The sequence below is a fragment of the Pan paniscus genome, chromosome 22 (genome assembly GCF_029289425.2).
Source record: "Pan paniscus chromosome 22, NHGRI_mPanPan1-v2.0_pri, whole genome shotgun sequence".
Taxonomy (NCBI): Eukaryota; Metazoa; Chordata; class Mammalia; order Primates; family Hominidae; genus Pan; species Pan paniscus.
The window spans coordinates 15,128,340-15,153,670 of record NC_073271.2 but is presented as its reverse complement, the minus strand read 5'-3'; positions in this window follow the sequence as shown (position 1 = coordinate 15,153,670).

The following is a 25,331-nucleotide window of genomic DNA, read 5'->3' as shown; positions in this document are numbered from 1 at the left end:
ATATTCCTAGAATATGTATGTGTGTATATATATTCCTAGAATATGTATGTGTGTATATATATTCCTAGAATATGTATGTGTGTATATATATTCCTAGAATATGTATGTGTGTATATATATTCCTAGAATATGTATGTGTGTATATATATTCCTAGAATATGTATGTGTGTATATATATTCCTAGAATATATATACGTATATGTATATTCATATATATATATATTCCTAGAAAAGTGTCATTTAGATGTAGAAAAAGTTTCATTATATAGCCTTAATAAAGAATATACAGCAACCTGCATTTTTGGTGAATATTGGAGGAAAAGATTACCATAAATAGACACTTTCCATTTTAATGGCTCTGGGTTTGTGCTTTATTGCAATCTTTGTGAATTACCTGCTTTGAGTCCTTAAAAACAAAATGGGCAGGAGATTGTGATATATTAGTGGTTTTACTAAAATCTAAAATTTAAATAAACCAACAAAATCTTAGAATTTTCCCTAAGAAGCTTTCTGCTGTCTTCCAGTAATGAAATTGCTTTATTTTAAATTGCTTGCAGTACATTTTTGAATCCTATGGGCTACAGTTTTGTGTGTCTATAAATGGACATTGATTGCACTACTTAGAAATCATTTTTCAGTAGTGTGGTCTAGTGTTATTTATCATAATCTCAGTTTTTATAACTTCCTTAGAGATAGTCTAGGTTAAGAACATGACTTCTGATATCTGAATTGACGCAGAAAGACTAGAAATTGACTCCTGTAATGAATTGTGCAATACTTTCTTTTCACATGTCAACTCCATTTTTTAATACTGCAACTTATCCATCAAAACCAGTTCATCAGAAGAAAAATAAATTTTGCATAAAAGTAAAGCAGTTTTATTATTCACTTGCAGAACATATTTGTATTTCTTTAAAGGAAACTGACAGAATATTTATTTTGAAAATAAGCCTAAATCCCACTCCTAGATAGTAATAATTGCTGATAAAGCTTTAATGTGTGTGTTGTGGGGGTACTGAGGTTTTGCTATTCTTTACCATACCTCTGCCGCATTTTAATATCTATATTATGGCTGTGGGAAATGTTATGGCTAATTGAAACATAATGATAAAGAAAGAACATGGAACTATGTAGAAAAGATTAGAGAGTTTTCTGAACCACAGAATCCATAGTTATCAAGAAGTTATTAAATTGTCACATTGCATGACTATCTCAAAACATCTCATGTACCCCATAAATATATACACCTATTATGTACTCACAAAGTTTAACAAATTAAAATGTAAAAAAAATGCTATTAGATAATTCAGGAATAATTTTATGAAAGGAATGACCATCATGCCACCCCTTAGCAATTTTTGTTACATAATCTTTGTGATTCTATAGATTCTGTCATTATCCTTCTCAGGTTCTACTTTTTCAGACAAAATGGCGCCTTTTGAGCTTTTAAACTACAAATGCAACCCTGCGTATAAATTGCTTAAAAAGAGGATCCTCTTCAAACATATCCTGCCATACTAGTCACCTTCATTTGGGTAATAAATGAAATCCTAAATCTCAGTCTCTAATAATAAATATTTATTTATTTGTTATGTTACATACAAATTTCTGGCTAGTTTTTTCTGTCCTTCAGGCTAAGTGTCAACTGTGGGTCTGTTTCATTTAACTTCTTATTCTGGGACAAAAGCTATAGAAGCAGCTCCTAGGAGCTAAAACAAAGGGAATAATTGTCAAACAGGACTCATAAAAAAACTGAGTGATCTTAGTAAGCATCAAATTTGACCAACAGTCTTAAGGTTACAGACAATCATGTAACTCAAATGAATAGGGGGGAATCAGGAAATAGGACATAGGCAGTGGCTTTAATACCAATTAGGGCTTTTTAAGAAACAATTATGGGTACATAGTAGGTGTATATATTTATGGGGTACATGAGATATTCTGATACATGCAAGCAATGTGTAATAATCACATTAGGATAAATGGGGTATCCATCACCTGAAGCATTTATCATTTGTGTTACAAGCATTCAAATTATATTATTTTAATTATTTAAAAATGTACAATAAATTATTGTTGACTGTAGTCACCCTGTTCTGCTATGAAATACTAGATCTTACTCATTTTATCTAACTATATTTTTGTATGTAACCATCCCCACTGTCCCCTCTGCAACAATGATTCCCAGCCTCTGATAACCATCATTCTACTCTCTATCTCCCTGGATTCAACTGCTTTAATTTTTGGCTCTCACAGGTGAGTGGGAACATGTGAAGTTTGTCTTTCTGTTCCGGCTTATTTCACTTAATATAATGACCTCCAGTTCTATCCACGTTGTTGCAAATGACAGGATCTCATTCATTTTTATGACAGAATAATACCATTCTGAACATATACTACCTTTTATTTAACCATTCACCTGCGGATGGACACTTAGGTTGCTTTCAAATCTTGCCTATTGTGAATAGTCTTGCAATAAACATAGGCGTGCAGGTATCTTGTCGATATACATCTTTTCTTTATTTGGGGTATATACCTAGAAGTAGGATTGCTGGATCACATCCTAGTTCTATTTTTACTTTTTTAAGGAACCTCCATACTGTTCTCCATAGTCATTGTACTAATTAATTTACATTCCCACCAGCAGTGTAAGAGTTTCCTTTTCTCCACAGCCTCGCCAGCATTTGTTATTGCCTGTCTTCTGGATAAAGGTCATTTTAACTGGGGTGAGATGATATCTCATTATAGTTTTCATTTGCATTTCTCTCAGGATCAATCATGTCAAGCACCTTTTCATATGCCTGTTTGCCATTTGCACATTTTCTTTTCAGAAATATCTACTCGGATCTTTTGCTCATTTTAAAATCAGATTATTAGCTTTTTCCTATTGAGTTGTTTGAGCTTCTTATAGTTTCTGGCTATTAATACCTTGTCAAGTTGTAGTTTACAAATGTTTTCTCCTATTCTGTTGCCTCTTCACTTTGTTGATTGCTTCTTTTTGCTGCACAGGTTTTTCACTTGAAGTGATCTCATTTGTTGAGGTTTGCTTTGGTTGCCTGTGCTTGTGGGGTATTACTCAACAAATCTTTGCCCAATGTTCTGGACAGTTTCTCCAGTGTTTTCTTGTAGGTGTTTTATAGTTTGAAGTCTTAGATTTAAGTCTTTAATCCATTTAGATTTGATTTTTTGTATATGCTGAGAGATAGGCATCTAGTTTTATTCTTTTTCATATGAATGTACAGTTTTCCCAGCACTGTTTTTTGGAAGAGGCTGTCCTTTCCCCAATGAATATTCTTGGCACCTTTGTTGAAAAGGAGCTCACTGTAGATTTAAAAATTTATTTCTGGTTTCTCTGTTCTGTCCCATTGGTCTCTCTGTCTGTTTCCATGCCAGTACCATGCTGTTTTTGTTACTATAGCTCTGTAGTATAATTCAAAGTCAGGTATGTGATTCCTCCAGTTTTGTTTTTGTTTCTGTTTTTGTTTCACTTAGGATGGCTTTGATTATTCTGGGTCTTTTGTGGTTCCATATTACTTCTAGAATTTTTTTTTTTTATTTCTGTGAAGAATGTCATGGACATTTTGATAGGGATTGCATTGAATCTGCAGATTGTTTTGAGTAGTGTGGACATTATAACAATATTGATTCTTCCAATTCATAACATGGAATATCTTTTAATTTTTGGTGTCCTCTTCAATCTCTGGAATAAATGTTATATAGTTTTCATTCTAGAAATCTTTCACTTATTTAGTTAAGTTCTAGGTATTTAATTTTATTTGTAGCTATTGTAAGTGGGATTACTTTCTTGATTTGTTTTTCCGATTGTTCATTGTTTACATAAAGAAATGCTACTGGCCAGGTGCAGTGGCTCACGCCTGTAATCCCAGCACTTTGGGAGGCTGAGGCAGGCAGATCACCTGAGGTCAGGAGTTCAAGACCAGCCTGGCCAACATGGGGAAACCCCATCTCTATTGAAAATAAAAAATAAGCCAGGTATGATGAATTCTGTTTAGTAGTATTTTTGTTGAGAATTTTTGCATCAGTATTCATTTTTTTTAAATGTGTCTTTATCTGGTTTTAGTATCAGGATAATACTGGCCTTGTGGAATTTGTTTAGAAGTATTCCCTCCTCCATTTTTTGGAGTAGTTTGAGTAGGATTGATATTAGTTCTTTAAATGTTTGATAAAACTCAGCAGTGATGAAGTCAGGTCATGGAATTCTCTTTGCTGGGAAACTTTTTATGATCACTTTGATGTTGTTACTGTTCAGATTTTTTACTTCTTCATGGTTCAATCTTGGTAGGTTTTATGTGTCTAGAAATTTATCCATTTCTTCTAGATTTTCGCATTTTTTTGACATATAGTTGCTCACAGTATTCTCTAACGATCCTTGAATTTCTGCATGAAACTAATCAGATTTGTTCTTCCTGTACACAGTAAACCAATCACTGTGATGACAGGTTTTGCAAAAGAGAAAAGGTTTATTCACAGTGTACCTCAACGAGCAGATGGGAGAACAGCTCTTAAATCTATTTTTTTGAAGATAAGCCTTAGGGATATTTATGGGTTATAGAAGAGCGGTTGCCTAATGCATGGGGAAAGGTGATTGGCAGTGGGAAAAAGTGAAGTAATTGGTGATCTACACAAATGCAATAAAGGTTCGTGACTCATCATAGGACACATATTCAGAAAATGGCAGCATTAGCGTAAGCTGAGGTGGAGTTTTTGGCCCTCTGAGGTCAAAAGACCAACTCTTGGGCATTTGTGCAGGCGCAGTTGAATGACTGGTGGTCTCAAATGCTTTAAGCTGCCCCCAGCTCCTGAAAAAGCAACTTAAGCCACTGTTACCACAGTGACACCTATGTCAGAAATATGATCTATAAGGAAGCCAGGGAAGTTTAAATTATAACATTTAGTGGTGTGGCTTTTAGCTATATGAGAAATAACAATAATAATAATAATAATAACAAAAAGCAAGTAGGACAGGTTAAGTTTGGTGGACCTAATCAGATTAACCTCTGGTTTCAGCTTTCCCAAACCTTTCTTCCTGCAGTGATAGATTTCCTAGACCTAAGTATTATTTGGAGTCTCTGAGTAACGTTTATATCTCTCCACAAAAAGGAGTCAATTGTGTTTAAGTAATGAACCAGCTCTATTTTGTATCATAAGAGTTGTATAGCTTACAAATCATTCTCTAAAATGGCATATCTCATAGGTCCACAGATTCAGAGTTTAGTTACTATTAATACTCTTTTGGCCAGAAATAGCCTGCTAAAGACTGTGTAGATACAGTCTCTTTGCAAATATCATCAAGCTAGTTAGCCAGCGGTCCCATTAACAGAGATTATACTAGATCACCTGACATTTTCCTCTTTCCTTATGGTGTCAAATACTTCCTCCCCTGTACAAAAAAGAGAGTAAATGGATTAATGGCCAGATTTTCTTAGCTCCTCTCTACCAGGCTATGTAGACATTTCTTTTTTTTTTTTTTTTTTTTTTTCTGAGACGGAATCTCGCTCTGTCGCCCAGGCTGGAGTGCAGTGGCGTGATCTCGGCTCACTGCAAGCTCCGCCTCCCAGATTCACACCATTCTCCTGCCTCATCCTCCCAAGTAGCTGGGACTACAGGCGCCCACCACCACGCCCGGCTAATTTTTTGTATGTTTTAGTAGAGACAGGGTTTCACCATGTTAGCCAGGTTGGTCTTTGATCTCCTGACTTTGTGATCCGCCCGCCTCAGCCTCCCAAAGTGCTGGGATTACAGGCTTGAGCCACCGCACCCGGCCTAGATATTTCATTCTTATGATGTAAAAGAGAAGAAGAGAGAATATAACTGTATACTGTTTCATTAATTTGCCTATCTTTTTGCCAGTGCTACTCCATCTTGATTACTCTTATTGTATTTCAAGCCTGTTTTTTCTACTGTAGTTTCTTTACATCACTGTATAGTTTTTAAACTAAGTTTGTCCATTTTTGCCTTTCCACCACACATTTGCCTGCCCCCCCGCAAAAAAAAAAAATCCTACAGTGTTTTGATTTGGGATTTCATTGATTCTAAAGATCAAATTAGGAAATATTGACATTTTCATAATATCTAGTCTTCTAAGACCATGACACATATCTTTATTTTTCTTGTCCACTTTTTCTCAACAGTGTTTTAGTTTTTAATGCAGAAGGTCATCCTTAGTCCCTAGATTCCACTTTGTGATTCCAAGTGACTGTTCTAATGCTAGTCATGACAATAGCATTCCAGCTTTCAGGAAGGAAGAAATGAGAAAAAAAAAAGATTATGTCTTCATAGCAATTGCTTGCACCACATTTGTTTGTAACCCATTGGCCAGAAATTATAGGCCCACAGCTATATATAAAGGAAACGAAGAAGTGCAGTCTATTCAGATAAGCACTTTTATGGGCATTACGGATGTTTATTAAAGTAGAATGGATGTTGTAAAATGACTGGTTGCCTCAGTAAAAATATTAAATGAATACATAGATTAAAATTTCTGTAACCTACCTGAATAAGAACCTTTATGTTGTGCATAATTTTCATAATGTTTTGAAATACGAAAATATTTATAATTTAAAATGGTATATAATAGCCCTTTCTTTGCATAAAATAATAAAAATTTGTCACTTACTGATGGTGTCTTCATCATCACTCTTCTTCAAATTTAAAATCTTGTTTAAGATGTTTATTCACTTAAGCTAGAAATCAGTAAGCTCATTAAAAAGAAGTATTGCCTCCCATTATTCTAGAAGTTAACACAGTCCCTATGCAGAAAAACAGTTATTACAGACAAATATTTGACAGTTGAATGTTTCCAAACTGCATTGTGCTAAACACATTTATTAGGAGATATTACTTGCAGAGCGTGGTATATATATTCTATTTTTTCTATCCCATTATTTCTTGGATAACTTCACAGTACATACCATAGAAATACAAGCCATTATAGACTTTAATTGCATGTATTTTATGATTGCTGCCAACATTAATTAAAAAGATTAATCACTTTTGCACTTAGTGAGCATACTAGGACCTTTTAAATATTTCAATCTTGTTAATGTTTCCAAAAGGTTCATTTGAACTCACACAAGTACATTTTGATTGACTGCCTTCCCCACTATTTCAGTGGTCAAACTAAAAGCCAGTACATTTATAAATAAGAAGAAAAACTCACTTGGAATACAATACACCTGGGAGTAACATTATGGAATAAAACTAGTTGCAGTTGAAAGACTTTGCATTACTTTAAATAAAATGAGAAAGAAATATCCTATATTAAGTAAGGCAAATATCAATTTTTCCAAAAAGATACAGCTAAATATATATATTTAGAAACTACAAATGCGAGAGCATTAGAGGATGCATTGTGCCCTTAAGATGCCCTTGTGCCAAAGTGCAAAAGGTTTGCTGTATCAAAAGTTGAATTGAGTAGTAAGCAGATCTGTTGGTAGATCTTTAAAATTTTTTCTGTGCTCAATTCTCTGCTTGCGTCTGTGACCCCTGGTTACCTTCTGTAGTTGCAATTTATCTTTGTTCTGGGACATTATTTTCTGTGCTGCTCAAAGTATTTTCAGTTTCTCTGGAGGGAAGTAGTATTACCAAACACGATGTCTGTTCTTGATGCTCTTTCCAGAATCTTAGTCAAAGCTTGACACCTGATCTTAGACTCTTTTCATTTAAAATAGACTCCAGGATTTCATTTCTGCTTTGTTCAGTTATGTCAAACCATACTTATTTCCAGGCTGCTAAATGGAAGAGCTTGAATTAGTTTATAGCACTGAGTGATCTATGGATGGGAAATGTAATCCTGTGACTAGAGAAAGCAATCCAATATGAAGGGTGCCACATTTGACAGATGAGATTAGTGTGCCATAGATCAAAGTCCTAGCTCTCTGAATTATACTGCCACAGAGCCCTGCTCTTTAAATACTTGCCCATTTTACGTGAAAATCTCAATCTTTCTAGCATTGTTGTTCCAGATTGCTGTAAGATTGTTGTTTTGCCTGAGAGAAAAAAAACAACAAAAAACCTCAAGTAGCACCACAGATTATCCAGTTTCTATCCCCAATAAAGGTATGGTTTAACCCATGAATCAAATATCAAAATCCCTTATTAGAAAAATAGACAATGGAACAAGTCCCTTGAAGGGTGGTAAATCTTAAGTGATATGAACATGAAGAGATATTAATCAATAATAATATGATTTGATAGATATTATTAATATATCAAATTAATATCCATTAAGAGATATTATCATCAATTAAGAGATATTATTATCAATCAATCAATAATAATTAATATCCATTAAGAGATATTAATGATTAATAACATTAATCATGAATAATATGATTTGATTGTTTTTTGACATATCAGTAAATTGTCATTTGATAATGATTAAGCAAATGATTTTGTAGCCACTGAGGGGCTACTCCAAATTGTGAACATAATCTCTTTATTTCCAGCTTTATTTTCTCATGCTCATGCTCTTACAAATTTTGATGAACCTTGGAAATCTTCTCTGAGACTATATACCCTGATATCAACTTCATGAAAAAGCAAACTCTTCCCATAATCTGAAGTGACCCTCTTTTCTACAATTACAAACTTACATCCTGATGGACAGCATTATTTTGCAATCTTCATGGCCGTTTGTTCAATCTGTGTTGCTGGAAGCTAGAACACACAGTTTCTGTCTCAACTAACTTTCATTGAAAAAGTAATTAATAAGTGCCCCCATAGTTGCCCATATATGATGGCAGACCTTCTATATGAGAAAAACATTTACAACAGAATCTTATTTAATCATGCTAGAAAATTTTCTGGTTAGCATTTTTAATAATTGGAGGGACCACCCATCCAACTGTGAAATTATTTCCACAGGCCACTCAGTAACTAGTGTCGCACTTGAATTTTCTTTTTAACTTGCCATTTCACTTACCTTCTGGAATGTCTGTTCCCTGAGTCATTGACCCGAGTTTCATAGACTCTCTAAAAGTCATGGACCCAGTGACCATATGTCTGCCCTTGCAGAATGTTTTTAAAATGTATGGGTCATTTTGAAAAAAATATCTATTATCACCAGACTCAATCTCATCATTTTCCTATTGAAGCACAAACGATGCATTTTTGCAACAGCACGTCACCACCTGCCACAACTATTTAGGGTTTAATATGGTGAGGACTGTCTTAAAGATTTATTACATTTCTGTCTAGCCCAAATATGTGTTCTCTAAATGCAACTTTCACTGCATCCTTGAGAAAAAAAAAATGGCTATTCAAAATACATACAGTTGTTTTGCATTGCATAGTAACCCTATATAGGTCACCAGCCAACCCAGAGTTAAACCTCCTTCACAAGTGGACTGTTACAAGGTCATCCTTACACCAGCAACAAACACTAGAATTGAATGAGAACATAAAGACAAGTGCTCCCATTGAGTGATTACTTTGAGTGCATATTGCTCTGGAAAGCATGTTAAGATCACTCTAAGAGGTATGCCAAGTGGAAGGTGATTTTGAATTTATTGTGATCCAGGAATTCTCTTGTGTACAATATGAATAAATAAACATCACACATTTATACAAATAGGTGTCCTGTCATTTTGGAAATGCTGCCTCTTGGAAAAAAATATTCATTTCAATATTATCAGAATAATTTAAAAAACCAGCATTATCGGCAGGGCGTGGTGGCTCACGCCTGTAATGCCAGCACTTTGGGAGGCCGAGGCAGGCGGATCATGAGGCCAGGAGATAGAGACCATCCTGGCTAACACGGTGAAACCTCGTCTCTACTAAAAATACAAAAAATTAGCTGGGCGTGGTGGTGGGCGCCTGTAGTCCCAGCTACTGGGGAGGCTGAGGCAGGAGAATGGCGTGAACCTGGGAGGTGGAGCTTGCAGTGAGAGGAGATTGTGCCACTGCACTTCAGCCTAGGCAACTGAGCAAGACTCCGTCTCAAAAAAAAAAAAAAAAAAAAAAAAAAAAAAACAGAAATATCCAAAATGAGTTTTCCTACAGTTTATAGCAACCAGAGACAGAAAATAGCCAGACTAATAGGCAAAATGGTTTTTATTTAAGTTGCTTTTATGAACAAGTATCACTGTATTTTTCTGTCCTTATTTTAAACTTGACAACTTCAATTTTATGTTAGTTTATAAACAAATATACTCAATTGTAAATTTGTGTACGTGTCAGAATTTTCCTAAATGAATAGTGACAACTATTTTTCAACATCTATTGCTATTATGGATTTTCCTTTTCTAGTGTTATATAATCTCTGACCTTTAATGAAAACTGCACGTTGCTATCTCACAAATACCTGCCACATGTTATTCTTTTCTATTTTTCTATTTCCATTTCAAACATAGAAACGAATAGGCTTATATTTTATCACCTTGTTCATAGTCAGAAAGTATCATGGAACAATATGTGGGGTTCTTCGATAGGAATAATAAAATATTTAGAAAGGCAAAGTTTGCATCTTTAGCTTTTCGAGTTTTAACAGTCTGAGTTGGCACCGTTTAAGTCACTTGGCTGCGTTTTGGGCAGCAAGTCAGTCAGAGAGATATGATGATGAAGAAAGCAGGAATGATTCAAAGCATGAGAGGGGACTGATCTGCCATTGCTGACTTTGAAGATGGGAAAAGGTGGGTGCTATGGTTTGAATGTTTTCCCCCATAAGATGTGTATTCAAAACTTAATACTCAATGCAACAGTGTTGAAAGAGGGGATCTTTAAGAGAAGTCTGGGTTGAGGGGCCCCAGCTTTATAAAAAGATTAATGCTTTTATTGCAGCAGTGTCCCTTATCATGGTTGTGGGTTTCTTATAGAAGGGGGAGTGTGGCCCCACTTGCCCTCCCTTTGTTGCCCTCTACTTGCCCTCCTGCAATCAGACGATGCAACAAGCCGGCCCTCACCAGATGCTGGCCCCTTGATCTTGGATGTCACAGCCTCCAGAATGGTGAGCCAATGAATTTCTGTTAAAATGAATTTCTGTTAAATTACCCAATCTGTAGTATTCTATTAGAGCAACCCAAAATGGACTGAGACAGAAAATTGGGGCCGGAGAGTGAGTGTTGCTGTAACAAATCCCTGCAAATGTGGAAGCACCTTTGGATGTGGGTGATGGGATGAGACTGAAAGAATTTAGAAGGGCACACTAGAAAAAGCCCAGATTGTCACAGAAGAAGCACTAAGGGCAATTCTGGTGAGGACCCAGAAGAGAAGAACTGTAGGGAAAGTCTGGACCTTCTTAGACATGATTTAAGTGGTCATGACCAAAATATTGGTAGAAATATAGACAGTAAAGACCATTTTGAGGAGGGCTCAGATGTAAATGAGGAAGAAGATATTACAAACTGGAGAAAATGCCATCCTTGTTTTATGTTGGCAAAGAGCTGGGCTGAATTGTATCAGTGTCCTAGGGCTTTATGAAAGACAGCATTTAAGTGTGATAAAGTAAGATATTTGGCAGAAGAAATAGCTAAGCAGCAAAGCATTCAGGATGCTGTGTGGCTTTTAATTGCATATAGTAGTGTGTGAAAAAAGTGATTTAAAGACAGAATTTTAACTAGAAGGAAAACAGAATTTAGGGTTGTGAAATATTTTCGGTCTGGCTATGTGATAGAGATTGAAGAAGCATTTTCAAGAGGGAAAATCAAGGGTGTGGCCAAGTGACCATTTGATAAGGAGATTGGGATGAATTAAATGAAACCAGAGGCTACTCATCAGGATAATAAAAGAATGATCCCAAAGGCACTTGGAAGAGTCTCCATACTGCCCCTCCAATCACAGGCCCAGAGTGCCAAGGCCTGGGGGAAGAAAATATGTCAAAAGAGAGGCCTAGGGTGACCCAGGGAACCTCAGCATTTGCTGTGTTGCACTGCATCAAATGTCTGCTTCATGCATTTCTATGCAGTGCTCCTCGGCTGCCTCACCAGGAGCCCAGGCAGGAACAGGTGCAGCTCAACCTGCTGCTGTGGATGGTGCAAGCTGGAAACCTTGATGGGGTCTATGCAGTGCTACTTTTGCAGGTGCATAGAATGCAAAAGTTCTGAGGTCATGACTTATTCCACTTTATACAATAAACATATAAAATTATTGTGCATTCAAGACAAGCTAATACATTTTCCTATTTTTTTCTCCAAAGAAAAAGTGAGAGTCCTTTGCAACAGACGCCTAAAAGTCTGTTCTGATTCATATTCTTATATCACCATAGCTGTGTTGTAACCCCCACATTGACTACATCATTTTAGTCTGTGCCAACATACTGTTTTCATGTATTTAGTCTTCTTATTTCACCATCAGTTTATTAATTAAACAAAGCTCCTTTTATATGTTGATGAAAATAGTCAAACTCTAAAATATTTGAAGAGATTTATTCAGTATGAGTGACCATGGCCCATGACAGCCCTCAGGAGATCCTGAGAACATGTGCCCAAGGTGGTCGGGGCGCAGCTTGGTTTTATAAATTTTAGGGAGGCATGAGATATCAATCAAATACATTTAAGAAATACATTTGTTTGATCCAGAAAGGTGGGACAGCTCATAGCGGGGACTTCCAGCCTATAGGTAGACTTAAGAATGTTCCAGTTGAAAATGGGTTGAGTTTCTCTAAAGACCTGGGATCAATAGCAAGGAATGTCTGGGTTAAGACAAGAGGTTGCGGGGGAACAAAGTTCTTATTTGCAGAGGAAGCCTTCAGATAGCAGGCTTCAGAGAGAATAGGTTGCAAAATGTTTCTTATCAGACTTAAAGTCTGTGTTGATGTTAATGCTGGAGACACGTAATGAGGTAGGTCCAATACCCACTTCCCGTCATGGCCTGAAACAGTCTCTTCAGTTACATTTTAAGAGTGCCCCTTGCTGACCAGGAAAAAACTTTAAAAGTAAATAAATAAATAAAGTATGCTGCAAAAAAAAAAGGAAAAAAGAAAATTCACTTTCCATGAACATTAAAATATTTTCTTTAAAAAACAAACAAACAAACAAAAGAGGGCCCTGGCTGAGGAGGAAGTCCATTCAGATGGTTGGGTGGTGGGGGGGGATGCTTAGAATTTTATTTTTGGTTTACATATATACAACCTTTATTGATAATGTTCATTAGGAGGCTTTGCAGACTAGAAAACCTTTGAAAAATGTTGCTGAAATAATATGCCTTATCTTATATGTAATGCCTTTACCAATAATTTCTGGAATGATTTCTACTTCTATGTACAGAGCCCCACGGACCTGTTTCTTTCAGAAACCAAAATTTCTACTGTTTATGGCCCTGTGTGTTCTGCTCAGTTTTCTCTGTTGCACTGAGGAATCTAAGTGAAAACAGATTCCCCATCAGGACATAAATTTTTATTCCATAATGTTAAACAGCCTTTTAGGCTGCAAGAAATTGAAACTGATTGGTATTTTTTCCTCATTGTTTTTGGGTGTCTGCACTATTGTTTAGGTATGTGTGTGTGCACACACACACAAATAGAAATATCTTTCCAATGACTTTTGCATATCTCTTTTTACTTTATGCATTCAGGAAGGCTGGTGAGTACCTATACTCTCCTGTATTGTCCCGTTGTTCCTGGCCTCCATTCTATTCTATGCATTGATTGGCATTGTTGAAGGTGCACAGTAAAGAATTCAGGAAAACAAGTTTTGTTTTTCTCTGTCTCTACAGAAAACAGAAAACAATTTCAGTATGCATGTGTATGAAATAAAGATTCCACTGTGAGGTAATCTTGATCTCAGTAATGTTTAATATTTTCTTTCTTTCTGGAATATTTTCTGGAAATTACTGCTGATCATAATTAACACTGAGGTCAAGTATATTTTTTCTTCATTGACATACTATGTGTAATGTAATTTTTAGAAGAACAAAAAATGCTTAAGTGACACAGATGCAATGTTTTGGTGGAGTTCCTAACAACATTCTCCATTTATAAATTACTTTACACTAAGTACTTCTAAAAAATTCATTAAAAAGAAAAGCAGAAACTGTCCCACTCCTTGTGGCTAAAAACCACCAATTTATATTTGAAAATAATTGTAGATCAGAATGGTGTTCCATTTTCTTCTTTAGACAATGATTGGATATAATTAATTTGATGTAACTACTACTTCCAATGGAATAGGCATTGCCTTGTATGTATTCTGACTCTATATTAAAATGATAACACAAAATAGTTTCTGTATTTCAAATTTATCAGGATGCTTAAAATTGAATGAAGATCATTTAACTCCAAAAGAATTTTTATTAATAATTGTATTTATGAAAGAAGTTAAAAATAAAAAAAAGTGTTAAATGATGACTCAGTGAATGCAAGCTCTGTGCTCCTAAAGCCTGTTATTAGAGTGAACTCTGCAGTTATTTAAAAAGAAGCTTGGAGTCATTGTGACTACCCAAAGCATTGTATATCATAGTATTACTATATTATTATATACAATCTAATCCTTTTTATGATAAAATGTATCTTCAATAATGCAGACATGCCTCATTGAACATAGGTAGTACATATGTTGAATACAATAATATGCCTTATAATTTTTTAAATGCCACTAATTATATATTAATTATAATTAAGTTTATAAATACAATTAGAACATCTATTTAATGTATTCTTTCACTATAATTTAATCATTCATGTAGTGTTTGTAGATACTCTGTCACAGAAAATGTTCTGAGTAAGAGATATGACAGTGAACAGAACAGTGTCTGCTTTCTTGGAACTTAAGGATTAATTTTCATTGCCTCCAAGCACAAAGTCTGATTACATTATAATTGTAATGACTCAAAGAAAGATATCATTGAGATGGTAGAGAAGAAAATTCAGTCAACGTTGAATAAACTACACTTATGTCATAAAATCCCTAGATTCAGGAAAGTATAATAATTACAATGCATACATCTCTCTAGTAAAACAAAAGTCAATAGCTTATGGAGCTATGATGATACATTAGGTTTATGTTCTTAGTCTTTTGTGATTTTTTTAATTCAATGCTTTTATCATCTAATGTTCAAGCATATTATCATCTCATGTTATCATGTTATCTGTTGTTTACTTTTTTCATTCATTATTTATTTATTTATTTGCCTTTAAAATTTTCTACTAATGGGGATGTCTATTTCGGCCAAGATGGAGGGAACTGGACAAGAAATATCTTCCTGACTGAAACAACCACACATATGGACAAAATACAAAAGACAACATTTTTAAAGGGAAATTCCAATTTGTGCCACAATGAGATACAAAAGCACAGAAATTAGAATGGTGAAGATTAAAATAGCTGACCCTACCAAGTGTTGAGGATGTAGAGAAACTGTAACTTTTTTACACTGCTGATGGAATGCAAAATGGCAAAACCATTTTGGAAAATATTTTGGCACATTTTTTAAAAGTTAAATATATACGTACCATATGATCCAGCTAATCCACTCTTCAATATTTGCCCAAAATATATGAAAACAGACGCCATACAAACCCATGTACATAGATATTTATAGCAATATCATTTGTAATAACCCAAAGTGGAAGCAATGATGTGCCTATAAACAGGTGAACAAATAAATATACTGTGATATATTTATGCAATGAAATGCTACATATTAATAAAAAATAATGAACTAGTATAACACATTACTATATTACTATACATGGATCTCAAATAATTACTGTGAGTGAAGGAAGATAGACAAAGAGTACATGCCGTTTTATTTCAATTATTCTAGAAAATTTAAGCTAATCTATAGTTATAGAAAACTGATCAATAATTGCTTGGGATTAAGGGTGGAGTGGAATGGGGATAGGAAAATGGAATTATTTAGTGGCACAAAGAATCTTTGCAAGTGACATATATGATATATTTATTATCATAGGACTGACATCTGTCAAATATCTTCTTGTTAACACTTTAAGTATGCGCAGTTAATTGTATGTCAATTGCACCCCAATCAAGCCAATAAAAAATATGACAGTGAAAGATAGCTAGATGTCTCACTTAGTAAGCAAGATGTTTCCGTATAATTTTGAATGAAATGCTAGCTGTGAAAGTATTTGTTGTCTATATATAGTAAAAGCACTTTTTTTTTTTTTTTTACTGTAGGCAAATAAGCTTTGGGTATATAATGTTTTGATTATCCATTGACTGTTTTATGGTGCTACACAAAATTTTTAAATTGTTGGTGGACTATGAGTAAGAAACACTTAAAACACGCCCTCATTTCCATGGCTGTAATTCTCTAGTGAATGGTGATGGCAGCAAAGTATATTAAAGTGCTTTATTCTAAAGGCAGTTATATTTTAGTGGTGAGTAAGGGGCACCTTTAGAGAGTCTATAGTGCCCTATAGTATTATTTTAGTTTAGAGTTTCCATCTAATGAATTAAATTTATTATGCCAAGGAGACATTGGGAATTTGTCATTTCTATATAACTGGACATAACTTGAAAATTCCTGGGTTTTTAGAGTTCACAGAGAGAATTAACTAACTATATCATTTTAGAAAGTATTTCTGACATTCTAATAAAAAACATTTGTATAGATTCTTTTAATTCCCAATTTTAAAAAACACACAAGTGCCTAGTTTGTTTCGTATAATGAAATATAAGTACCTGTGTATAATGTAAAATAACTTAGAGCTCGAAAACGTTATTTTAAGATCAAAGGGATTTCTCTAAAGTATTGCATTTCCAAGGCTTAATTTTTATAAAGTCGTGTTGACAATTATTAGCACTAAAAATGTCAGCTTCTCAGTTACAAATTACCATAAACATTAGGGTAGAAGCACAGACTACATATATTTAGATGTTCACTGCTCTTAGGAGGATAGGAAAAAAAGTAAACACAAAGTAGCATATTTGAGTCCCCTTAAGGTCTCTAGCATCTATACATAAGTATATTTTTCTTTCAATTTATAACATGAAATATTTTAATAGATATATATATAAAGTTTACTCTAATTCTTTATAAATTCTATTATACTCAAAACAATTTTTGAAGGAAGAAATAAATATTGTTTATTTTAAAACTATTTTCTGAAGTGGACCTAAGCTCCAGTAACAAAAAATTGTTTCTCTAATTGAGTATTTTATTTACATGAAATAAATATCCACCATTTAGAGGACTTTTTGTTGCCTAATGTATGTCTTCTTCTAAGTCTAAATTTTTCTTATATGTCTGTTATGATGATATTAATATGATGTGGGGACTCTCCATAATGCTCTATTACTCCACTCATTGAGTTATGAGTGAGCTCTTCACTGTGTTCATAAAATTTTTTTTCTCTTTTTCATCAATTTTTTTTTGTAATTATAACCTTCCACTTCCTTCACTCCATACTCATGAAAACCCTAAATAAATATTAACAGGGCCAGGTGCGGTGGCTCACGCCTTTAATCCCAGCACTTTGGGAGGCCAAGGCGGGCGGATCATGAGGTCAGTAGATCCAGACCATCCTAGCTAACACAGTGAAACCCTGTCTCTATTGAAAATACAAAAAAATTAGTCAAGCATGGTGGCGGGCGCCTGTAGTCCCAGCTACTTGGGAGGCTGAGGCAGGAGAATGGCGTGAACCCAGGAGGCGGAGTTTGTAGTGAGCTGAGATCGTGCCACTGCACTCCAGCCTGGGCGACAGAGTGAGACACCGTCTCAAAAAAAAAAAAAAAGATAAATAAATAAATAAATAAATAAATATATATTAACAATTACAATTACATAACATTACTACTTAAGAAGTTTTTTTTTATTATTTAAACTTTTATTTTAGAGACAGGGTCATGTGCAGGTTTGTTGCATGAGTGTATTGCACGTGGGTAGTGAGCATTGTGCCCAATAGGTATTTTTTCAACCTAATCCCCCCTTTCCCTCCCCACTCTAGTAGTGCATAGTATCCATTGTTTCCATGTTTATGTCCATGTGTGCTTAATGTTTGCACCTATTTGTGGCAACATGTAGTACTTGGTTTTTTGTTCCTGTGTCAATTCAGTTAGGATTACAGCCTCCAGTTCCATCCATGTTGCTGCAAAAGACATGATTTCATCCTTTTTTGTGGATGCATAGTATTCCACAGTGTATCATATCCAACCCATTGATGGGCACTTACGTTGATTCCATGTCTTTGCTCTTGTGCGTAGTGTAGCACTGTGGAAAGCAGTTTGGAGATTTCTCAAAGAACTTAAAACTGTTACCATTCAACCCAGCACTTCCATTACAGGGTGTATACCTAAAGGAAAATAGATCATCATGCTAAAAAGATACGTTCATCACCACAATTTTTTATAATCAGCAAATCGCCTTCCCTGAAAAGTAAGAGACTTTCTGATTTCTCCTTCCCAGTGTTTGTTCCTTAACTAAAGTCTACTGTAATTTACAAAAAAGAGGGTAATCAATATTAAAGCTATATAGAAGTTTAACAATAGTACTTTCTATGCACTATGAATTCTTAAATCTATTTCCAAGTTTTGTTGTCTATTCTTTTTAGGCTTCATTGAACCTTCAAGTTTTAGGGCTGGGATAGGTAATAGATTTCATTTTTTTCAAGTAACTACAATAGATGAATAGAGATTACCAGTAAAGCATCTTGAGACGGATACTGTAGCCACAGTGACTTTTGTGTCTGTGGAGAGGAAGTGACTGTTTATGTGATACTAAATTCTCTATGTAAGAGCTACTGACAAGCCCTACACTTGGTTTATACTCTATGTAAGGGATGATCATGCATCTGGTTAATGGGGTTTCAGTTTCTTTATTGTTATAACCTAAAAATTGTATACCACAGTTCTACCATCTAGAAATGTATCCCAGTCTCTGGAATATTACGAGTTTAGTATTCAGTGTGAAACAGTGGAAGGCACTGTGTGAGTACAGACAACTAGAAAGTCAGAGACCTCATGGGGATTCAGTCACTAAGCAAAGAATAACTAATTCTCAAGGGTAGCCACACTTTGTACAAGATAGTAGACAACATTTATCAACCCGTATGCACATTTTAAAAAATGGAGTAAAATTCTCAGGACACAGAGGAGGCAGGGATGTCTACTTGGAAGTTGCAATTTAGTAAATGTGAATGAGGCAAATGTTTTAGTATTTTTAAACTTTACTACTGGGTATAAATTAAATATTTTATTTGGTTAATGTAAAAACATTCTCTAGTTCCCATATAGTAGCATTTTAAAGCATAAAATCCTCTCCTGTTATATACAATGTAATTTTCATTTGAAATTCTATTCACTGAGTCAGGTGAGAAGAATTTGAAGTATAGAATTCCACATAGTCTTGCTAACAGTAATTGCCCCATCCAAGGGCTCAAATGAATTTTAATCAGGTTCAATTTTAATGAAATTAGTTCAGATTGAAATTTTTATCTGGGGATAATTTTTAAAAGTAAACTATTTTTTCTGGCAACTTGCATATTATATGACCATATATATTTCATTTTATGGCTTTCTTATTTTTATTTTATTTTTATTTATCAAATTATCTTCTGATATTGGAAATTATTTTGTCATTTTCTTTTCATTTTAAAATGTTCCTCCTGAAAATAATTTATTAATATGAAAATATTGCCAAAAAAGTATTTTTTATGTTTAAACTCAGCACAAAATTGATAGTGCTATAAAAGGATGTCCATTTTGCATTATACTATGAAGGATTCTTCTGATAGATTTGGTATAATTTTAGATCATTCTATGATGTTTACTTTCCATCATTCTAAATGTTTAAAGTCTGATGTAAACCACAATCTGGCAACAGATTTATGGGGACACTTTTAGATACATTTTCCATATCTCTGAATAACAATTCACTTGGCTTTGCAATAGATCAAGTTTTGACATTAAAATGAGGAAGGGCTCTCACAAGACATGGCAATGCATTGCACTTATCAAAGTCTCTACATTGGAAGACACACTTCACTTTTCTTTAAGCAGTAAACTGCCTTGATTCCTGTTTTGAAGTACGTAGTTACAAATGAAATATGCATATAATGCTTAATAAATGTGAAAGTTTACTAAGTCAATAGCATTACAATCTCAACATCACAGAAAAATAGGACTGGGTTGATCTTAAATTTGTAGTCCAAACATTCTTCTAATATCTAAACTCTATACTATCCCCACTAAACCTCCATCTGAGATATGCCTGGTCACTTCTAGCTATGGTGAAGTCCATGAGTCTTCAGGCTATCACTTCATCTCAGGACACCCTTGCTTCAACCACTAAGCCTAGTTCTAATTTATAGGGACATAAAAATCAAATCAAAATGCACTTTCTCTTCCACATAAGTGTTCTTAAAATACTTGGAAAGCAACTCTTTGTTCTCTCTAGTGAAATGTTGCAGCATCTTTTGTTTTTATTATAAATTTGGTATATTTGAAACTCTCTTCCATTAAGCTTCCTTTTCCTTTGAACTTAACCCAATTAGACTATGTCTTTTTGTTTGTTTGTTTGTTTGTTTTGTTTTTTGAGACAGAGTCTTGCTCTGTAGCCCAGGCTGGAGTGCAGTGGTGAGATGTCGGCTCACTGCAACCTTCACTTCCTGGGTCCTGGTTCAAGCAATTCTCCTGCTTCAGCCTCTCGAGTAGCTGGGATTACAGGCATGCACCAGCATGCCTAGCTAATTTTTGTATTTTTAGTAGAGTCGGGGTTTCACCGTGTTGGCCAGGCTGGTCTTGAACTCCTGACCTCGTGATCCACCCGCCTCCGCCTCCCAAAGTGCTAGGATTACAAGCATGAGCCACCAGTCCTGGCCAGTCTAGATGTCTTTAAACCTATTACATCCATAGCTGAGAGTAGTTCTCTATGTGGAGTCTAACCCACAGCAACTAGAGGTAGACAATCACCTCTCATAATATGAATGTCATGCTGCTTCTGTTATCACAGAATAAGATCACATTCAGCCTATGTAATGTGCTGAATTGCAATTACAATTGCACATTGTAATTTGTCAATTCAACGTAGTTGAATTGGACCAACTATGCTGTCCAATAAAACCCTTATGTGTCTTTCACGTATGATGACCAAAGCCCATATTCTTGTATCGTGAAACTGTGTGATTGGCATTAAAACTTCAATGAAACCAGCAAATAGTTTTGTTATTCATGGAGATTAGTCAGTAACAAAACTGGGGAAGTTATGCACTTAAAATTGATTTGTGAATTAATCCTTGGATTCAGAAAAGTAGTTCAATATTAAGACTATAGACTCTGGAGGCAACCTGATGAATCTCTTGATTCAACTTTATCATCTATAAAAAGAGAATATGTTATTATCTAACTTGAAAAATGGTACAAGTATTAAAAGACATTATTTTATAAATGTTTTTTGCATAATGACTGGCATAGTAAGCACTAAGACAGATGATATCCCTGGTGAAGATAATGGCAATGATGAAGTTTGGTGGATCCAAGTATCTCACACTCATCATCTAACATTCTTTTTACCATGTTAAAAGCTGAATTGCAGCACTACAATCTATATTGTCATAACAGAGGGAAGAATACACCTTTCAAACAAGTTTCAAGAGCTTACATCTGGTGAAAAATAGACAAACAAAATAAGCAGATTAGAAATTAACATGAAACCTCTATACAATGCGTATTTTTAATAAGTATGAAACATTGATGCAGTTGTATTTGGGTTTACTTGGAGAAATCAGAGTGGGCTCAACAGAGAATACAGGATTTGAAGTCAAGCCAGAAGATGAATAAGTTTCAGGCAAAACAGAAAATCAAAGGTCCTGGGATCTTTACTGTCCTGGGAAGACAACTATAACTGTACAAAACTATGAGAAAGTGTGGCATTGCCAGAGATGAGGAAGAGTGCAGCATAATCTGTGAGGGAAGGAGGGGAGGGGAGGGGACTCAACAGAGAGAGTCCATGAAAGGCTTTGAGATGTCTACAGGTTTCAATTTTTTTTCCTGCATATAAAAGGAAATTATTGGTAAAAGCAGGGCAATTCCAAAACCATGTTAATGGCATGATCATATTCTTAGGTTTGAGAGGCTAGTATGACAAGAACAGAACAGGAGTGATTGGGCAAGCATGTGCCTGTGGGGAGGGAAAACTATAAGAAAGAAGAGGAACAATTCAGTGGGGAAAAATGAGAATATCATGCAGAATAGTAGTAATTAGCATGTAAAGAACAGATAGTTATGGGGGATACTAAGCAACAAAATATTTTTGGAATGTTAACATGGAATCTTAGAAACAGGGATTTAAGGCAAAATTGAGGTTTCTTGTTTTTGAACCACAATGGATGTTCAATTTTCTGAAATAGGGAATGAAAAAGGTTGTCTTAGTCTGTTTTGTGCTGTTATAGCAGAATACCACAGATTGGGTAATGTATAAAGAAGTAAAGTACACCTTCATTTCTCACAATTCTGGAGGCTGGGAAGTTCAAGATCAGGGCATTAGCATCTGATGAGGGCCTTCTTGCTGCATCTTCATATGGTGGAAGGTAGCTAGAGAAGAACTCAGGCTTGCTAGCCTTTTTCTTTTTTTCTTTTTTTTTGGAGAGGGGGTCTTGCTCTGTTGCCCAGGCTGGAGTGCAGTGACACAATCTCAGCTCATGTCACCCTCTGCCTTCTGGGTTCCAGTGATTCTCCTGCCTCAGCCTCCCAAGTAGCTGGGATACAGGCGCCCACCACCATGCCTGGCTGATTTTTGTATTTTTAGTAGAGACAGGGTTTCACCATTTTGGCCAGGCTAGTCTCCAATTCCCGACCTCAAGCAATCTGCCCACCTTGGCCTCCCAAAGTACTGGGATTACAGGCGTGAGCTACCGCGCCTGGCCACTAGCCTTTTTAATGGCAGCGTTGATTCATTCATGAGAGCAGAGCCCTCAAGACTTAAAATACCTCCCATTAGGCCCCACCTCCCAACACTATTGCATTGGTGATTAATCCAACACATGAATGGAGGAATGCTGGAGGTATGGAAGGAGGCATGCTAAGGTGTTGGTACAGACAAATGTGTCAATGGAGGAAAAGGAATTCAACTCAATTTTTGCCTTATAGATTTGATTTTCTTGTAAAAATAGAAGCAACATAATTTGGTAAATGTGAAGAAAAAAACACAGGAATGCTGGGGAACATATTCAGACCACAGCAGAAGGTACATAAAAATTGGAAGAAGTTGGCAATTGTTAGATTCAGATTAATAGATTTTAAATTGTTTTAAATTTAAACAGATTAAAAAGATTACTATCTTTTAAATTAATAGATTTTAAATTGTTGGAAGCCCAAGTGAGGAAATGTGAGAATGAGAGAGACTTTGAGAAAACTACCAATAAATGGGAGTCTCAGACACAAATATTAATAAAATTGTCCAGATAGGATACGCATAATAAGGAAAGACCTAAGTCTGAGCCTTGCGAGATGTCAGTAATCACAGGATGTTTTGATGCATGTGTTTGCATGCAGAGGGGAAGATGCCAATAGGTAGACTGAAGGACATGAAGTTGAGCCAAATTCCCAGAGGGAGGGCAAGGGCAAAATCCCAAGTCAGGTAAGTGGGTTGGATTTGGAAAACAGGGATTTTTTCTTTTTATTTTTTTGACATTTGCAGGAAGGAGGCATGCTAAGCTGTTGGTGTACATATATGTATCAATGGAGGAAAAGGAATTCAACTAAATTTTTGCCTTATAGATTTGATTTCCTGTAAATAGAAGAGCAGAATAATTTGGTAAATGTGAAGAAAAAATTGAAATTATAAGCTTTAGGAACACAGGAGTCGTGAAATAGTTGGTGAGGCTAAAGGGATAGGAAACTTTCCAGAAACATATAACAAGATGACCCAGAAATGTTGAAGGCTTAGGGAAGGTCAAAATCCTCATATATCATATATCCATGATGACAGAGCTGTCTCAAATAGCATTTAGCTATTTGGCTGTGAGATTACAGAAAACAGACTGTGTGTGTGGCGGGGTGGGTGGGTAGTGTACATTTAAGAAAGTGTTTCTTGAACCACAAAAATAAAACCAAATTGGTAAGGTCTTAAGGCACATGAGGAAGTAGTCTTAAAGTTTAAAAGAATTTTATTTTTGAGACAGAGGGACCAGAACTACATGGGCAAGACAACTGTATTTGGCCATGTAAATCATTTTCTTCTCTTCACCAGAGTCTGAGTCTATATTTATGTATTTATGTCATCTCATATACTACTCATCACCACTTTGCCTTTCTTTTTTTTTTTTTTTTTGAGACAAGGTCTTGCTCTATTGCCTGTGCTGGGTTGCAGCAGCATAATCATAGTTCACTGTAACCTCAAACTTCTGTCCTTAAATGATCCTCCAGCTTCAGCCTCCCAAAAGGCCTGGACTGCAGGCGTGAGAAACTGCACCCAGCCTCTTTGCCTTTCCTTGAGTTTCCTGCTACACAGTGAAATCACACCTATCCCTTCCTACATCTAACCAAAAGATCCCAGCCTTAAAAGCACAACCATTTCCTCTGCATGAAATTTTCCTCGTATATTTCAACATTGATCTGATCCTTTATTTTAAACGCTATTGCATATAAAATCAATACTCATATTTTAGTTGTTAGCTGTTCTCATTTGTTAATGATTGCTAGTTTTGAGGTGTAATTCAAGGCCCAGATTTCTGTCCTATATTTTATATCCCTCAGGATTCTTTGACAATAATTGTTATCTATGTGCAAAATAAAAACATGTTAATTTTATATGCCCAACTCAATATAAACTATGCTTTCCTGGTGAGCATTGTAGGCAAGGAATCAGTGAACTTTTTCTTACATGACAATATAGTAAATACTTTCAACTTTGCAGGCCAGATATCTCCATTGCAACTGCTGGACTTGATGTTGTAGTGTAGAGGGAACCACAGACAATATAGACATGAAGAGGCATGACTCTGTTTCAATAAAACATTATTTATGGACACAGAAACTTGCATTTCAGATAATTTTTATCTGTCAAGAAATATTATTCTTCAGAGCTCTTCTTTTTGTCCCAAGATGTGCTCCTTTACATCTATTTAAAATCAGAAAGAAAAATAACAACATTAAGTTTTATGTACAGAGTTTTCGTCATGGAAAACTGTGAGAAACTAATACCTGAATATCAGAACTTCATTAAAGAGGTGGTGGTCTCAGAGGATCTTCCTCTGAGATATACCTTGATGTTTACAAAAAAATTATTTTTTACATCTTCTGGGATCTACTTTTTCAACTTTGCATCCGCTGTAGTTGCCAACTCTGCACGTACTAGTCCTCTAGAAATACGTTAAACTGGAGCATTAAACTCTCCACAGGGCTTAATTACCAAAGAAAAGTATTATTAGAGGAGCAAAATTATAAGCTTACCTAGGCATATTGTAAAGCTCTTGA